This window comes from Crocuta crocuta, unplaced genomic scaffold (genome assembly GCF_008692635.1).
Source record: "Crocuta crocuta isolate KB4526 unplaced genomic scaffold, BGI_CrCroc_1.0 scaffold2225, whole genome shotgun sequence".
In the NCBI taxonomy this organism is placed as follows: Eukaryota; Metazoa; Chordata; class Mammalia; order Carnivora; family Hyaenidae; genus Crocuta; species Crocuta crocuta.
This window is the reverse complement of record NW_027529696.1, coordinates 235268-240420: the sequence shown is the minus strand read 5'-3', so window position 1 is coordinate 240420 and position 5153 is coordinate 235268. Positions and strand designations below refer to the sequence as shown.

At 41.4% G+C, this 5153-nt stretch overlaps 1 protein-coding gene across 1 annotated transcript in view; it reads right to left on the bottom strand.

Moving 5' to 3' along the window:
- The window catches only part of LOC144230737 (integrator complex subunit 6-like), a 36135-nt gene that overhangs the window by 14277 nt on the left and 16705 nt on the right, over positions 1–5153 (bottom strand).

Here is a 5153-nt window from a genome sequence, read left to right as displayed (position 1 = left end):
CTGCCACCTCCCCCCCCCCAAATAAATAAATAAATAATGGTTGTTAAAGCAACAACAACAAAAAACTGAACTCACAGAGAACTGATTGGTGGTTGCCAGAGGCAGGGTGGGGGAGTAGGGGTAGGCGAAATGGCTGAAAGTGGTCACATGATACAAACTTCTAGTTACAAAATAAAGAAGCCCTGGGGATGTACTGTATGGCATGGTGACTATAGTCAATAATACTGTGCATATTTAAAAGTTGCTAAGTGAGATTTTTTTTAATTCTTTATATTTATTTATTATTGAGAGAGCAAAACAGAGCATGGGGGGGGGGCAGAGGGAGAGGGAGACAGATCTGAAGCAGGCTCCAGGCTCTGAGCTGTCAGCACAGAGCCCGATGTGGGGCTTGAACCCATGAACTGTGAGATCATGACCTGAGCCGAAGTCAGACACTTAACCGGCTGAGCCACCCAGGTGCCGCGCAACTAGATCTTAAAAGTTGTCATCACAAGAAATTTGTGACTCTGTGTGGTGATGGATGCTAACTAGTGCTCCCAATGTTCTCTTCACGATATATATACAAATATTGAATCATTATGGTGTACACGGGAAACTACCATAATGTTACATGTCAATTATATTTCACTAATTAATAGACAGACAAGTAAACGGTGAGTGTTATCCTTTTGGTTGAAAGGTCAAGGTAAAAGGCTTTTACAAAGCCTTTCAGGCAAAGACAGCAAACTCCAAATTATGCTTTGGATCCGCCTTAATCAGCCTATACTTTGTGTAGTTCCTTTTCCCTCCTTTCTTCATTTCTTTCATTTCTAAACATTGAGTCTGTCAAATGCTCTTAACAGCCAGGTCGTGGCACTAGCAAAAGCTAGTAGAGATGTCAGGTTGTAGGTCAAAACACTGTACAACTGAGAGAGGGGCAAGATGGCAGATAAGTAGGGAGCTCCGTACATTTCGCTCGCCCCTATTTCTCAAACGGAGAAGGCCTGAAGCCATAGGAACCCTTACAGAATCGCAGGAGTTTGGAAGGAAAAGGAAAAGGGGGCAGAGTCTGCTGAGAAAACAACCTTAGGTGCATGAGCGCGAACTGGGTAAGTAAGATAAAAACGAGCCTGGAACCGGAGGGAGGGGGAGCCCCCTCTGCGAGGAGCTGAGGTGAGTGAAGGGGAAAAGAGCGGATGAAACTGTCCAAAGAACTGTCCCTGTCCCTGGAGAAGAGAAAAACCTCAGCTCGGGACAGAGAGTGACCCGGTTCCCAACTGTGGAGCCAATTTTGAGCTGGACGCCCTGGTCCCGGACGGTGCCAGGAGAAACTGCCCCTCTGCTTTCCAACTCCATCTGGAGGGGAAGCAGCGTGGCCTGAAACCGCTCCGCTGCTCCTCCGGCTAAGACTGCTTGGACGGACTCGGCCTGTGGGTTTATATTTCGGGTGGCATCAATAAAGCACACGGACTAAGATCTGGAAACGAGGCGAGGCTTGGGACATAGAACACGGCACACTTTGGCTGCACCCGCGGAACAAGGAGATCGGACCCAAAAGAGTGATTTGCAACACTTGGTTCCAGAAGGGACTGGGGTGCCATGATTTTTCTCCTCACAACCACCAAGGCTGGACCTCAGGGAGTGGCCTCGGGCCACAGGGGAGGCTAAGACCCGTCTACACCAAACCACGCCCATCCCCCCCTAGAAAGCTGCTTTTTTTTGGTTTTGTTTTACCGGAGTCCGGGGCAAGACCAACATGGATACACTGCCATGACTAATTCTAGATCAATTCTTTCTATTCAGATATATTTTCCCTTGTCTCATTCGTACCCCTCCCCTCTGCTGGATGGGGCACTCTGGTCACTGGTTTGCTTAAACAGTCACATTTAATCCATTCTCTAGATGTGTAGTCTACACCTCGACTGCTACCTTTCTCTCTCTATCTCTCTCTCTGGAGTAATCAGACTATATAGTTTCTTGGAGTAACATTATCTTCATTTCTTTCTCCTCGCCTCTTACCACATTCTCCTCTTTCTCTCTCTGAATTAAGCCTCTTAGTTTCTCTGCCTGGTCACTGTCCAATTTCATTTCTCCCCTCCCTGACATTTCTCTCTTTGTATGTGCTCTTCCATCAGCACTGCATACACCCTGCTCTTTATTTGTAGCTGGGAATTCTGGTTTTATGCTTTTAGACTGTCCTTTGTCTTTTGGGTTTTTTCTTTTTTCCTTTCTTTTCTTCTTTTTACTTTTATTTTTATTATTTGTTTTTCCTCCTTCCTCTTTTTTTCCCTTTTGGTTTGCATGTTTGTTGGATTTGTCGTGCATTTGTGTGCCTTTGTTCCCTGTGTGTTTATCTGTCTGCTTTCTTTTCCAGGGCTACCTCAAGAAACAAGCCAAAGTACACATGGTGGAGAGTCCCAAATACCACTACGAGTAGGGAAATAAAATAACCAAAGTCTCAACAAGAGAGACCAAGAGACTCTATTCAAAGAACATGTCCTGAAGGGACAGGCCCTGGACAGTCAAAGAGCCTTCTTTAATACAGCAGCACTTGCAAGTGCAGAGTACATAACAAGCATTTAAAACTAACAAGAGACAGAAAGCTAGCCAAAATGATGAAACGGAAGAACTCTTCTCTAAAGAAATTCGAGGAAGAAATGACAGCTAAAGAACTGCTCAAAACAGATATAAGCAACATAACTGAACAAGAATTTAGAACAATAGTCATAAAATTGAAAAGGCATGGAAGACATCAGAGAAAGTATTGCTACAAAGACTGTGGAGCTTAAAAAATAGTTCTGATGAATTAAACAATGCTATAAATGGGATGCATAATAAAATGGAGGCATCCAATGCACGGATTGAAGAGGCAGAGAGGAGAATAGGTGAATTAGAAGTCACAATTACAGAAAACGAGGAAGCTGAGAGAAAGAGAGATAAACTGATCCAGGAACACGAAAGGAGAGTTCAAGAGCTGAGTGATACAGTCAAATGGAACAATATCTGTCTCATAGGAATTCCAGAAGAGGAAGAAAGAGGGAAAGGCACTGAAGGAGTCCTTGAACAAATTATAGCAGAGAACTTCCCCAACCTGGGGAAGGAAGGAAATGTTGAAATATNAAAAACAAAAACAAAATCCATCTATTTGCTGTCTACAAGAAATTCATTTTAGACCTGAGGACACCTTCAGATTGAAAGCAAGGGGATGAAGAAATATATATCATGCTACTGGAAGTCAAAAGAAAGGTGGAGTAGCTATATCAGACAAATTGGACTTTAAAGTAAAGGCAGTAAGCAGGGATAAAGAAGGGCCTTATATAATAATTACAGGGTCTATCCATCAGGAAGAGCTAACATTTATAAATGTCTATGCACCGAATATGGAAGCACCCAAATACATAAAACAATCACAAACAGAAGCAATCTTATGGACAAGAATGTGCTAATAGCAGGGGACTTTAATGCTCCACTTACAGCAATAGCTAGATGAACTAGACAGAAAATCACTAGACAAACAATGGACTTGGGGTGCCTGGGTGGCTCAATCGGTTAGGTGTCCCACTTCAGGTCATGATCTCACGGTTCATGGGTTTGAGCCCTGTGTCAGGCTCTGTGCTGACAGCTAGCTCAGAGCCTGGAGCTTATTTCAGATTCTGTATCTGCCTCTCTCTCTGACCCTCCCCTGCTCACGCTGTCTCTCTCTCTCTCTCAGAAATAAATAAAAACATTTAAAAAATTAAAAAAAAGAAACAATGAACTTGAATGACACATTGGACCAGATGGATTTGACAGATATATATCAGGCCTACTTAAAGAAATTAGAAAAAGCGCAAGTAGAAAATCTAACAGCGCACCAAAAGGAACTAGAAGGGGAGTAACAGGAGCACCCCAAACCCAGCAGGAAAAGAGAAATAATAAAAGTCAGGGCAGAAATAAACAATATAGAAGGCAAAGAAATAGTTGAACAGATCGATGAAACCAAGAGTTGGTTTTTTGAAAAAATAAACAAAATTGACAAACTTCTAGCCAGGCTTCTCAAAAAGAAAAGAGAGAGCATCCAAACAGACAAAACCCTGAATGAAAATGGACTTATTACAACCAATCCCTCAGAAATACAAGCAACGATCAGGGAATACTATGAAAAATTATATGCCAAAAACCTGGACAACTTATAAGAAATGGACAAATTCCTAAAACACTCACTACCAAAATTCACACGGAAAGAGATAGAAAATCTGAAGAGACCCACAACTAGTGAAGAAACTGAATCAGTTATCAAAAACCTCCGAAAAAATAAGAGCCCTGGGCCAGACGGCTTCCCTGAGGAATTCTACCAGACATTTAAATCAAAGTTAATACCTATTCTTCTCAAGCTATTCCAAAAAATAGAAATGGAAGGAAAACTTCTGGACTCATTCTACGAAGCCAGCATCACTTTGATTCCCAAGCCAGACAGCGACCCAGCAAAAAAAGAGAACTACAGGCCAATATCCTTGATAAATACGGATGCAAAAATCCTCAACAAGATACTTGCAAATTGAATCCAGCAGCACATAAAAAGAATTATGATCAAATGGGATTCACTCCTGGGTTACAGGGCTGGTTCAATATTTGCAAATCAATCAGTGTGATACATNAGAGCACTCGTGGGGATGAGCTCTGGGTGTTGTATGGAAACCAACTTGACCATAAACTATTTAAGGACATAAAAAAACACTGAAAAACTAAATATGTCTCTTGAATACCACTAAAGATACTGTCCTTAAGTTAGCAGATGTAGCTTTTCACACTTAACTTTAATTGTCTTAATCATCTAAATGAGTTACATATGCTACAGGAAAATTTTCAGAATATGTCGTTATTTCCTTCTGAGGGAAAGAAAAATATATTTTACATACTAATTCAAAATTGACATCCCCAGACATCAACAGGGGCCTGCCACACTTCATATAAATACCAAAGATATTTCAAATCCATCTTCTATTTTGTTCTTTTCAGGTTTCATTGGCCCTTATAAAAAAAAATCCAAATGCTTTACTTCCAGGGACAAAAGCATCCGTACACCATGTGCATAATTTCTCTACAATTAGGGCTATTCTTTGAAATGCTGAATTACTACAGTTAAGAAAAGCGACTACACATTTTCTTCCTTTTACTGCTATAATAAATTATTC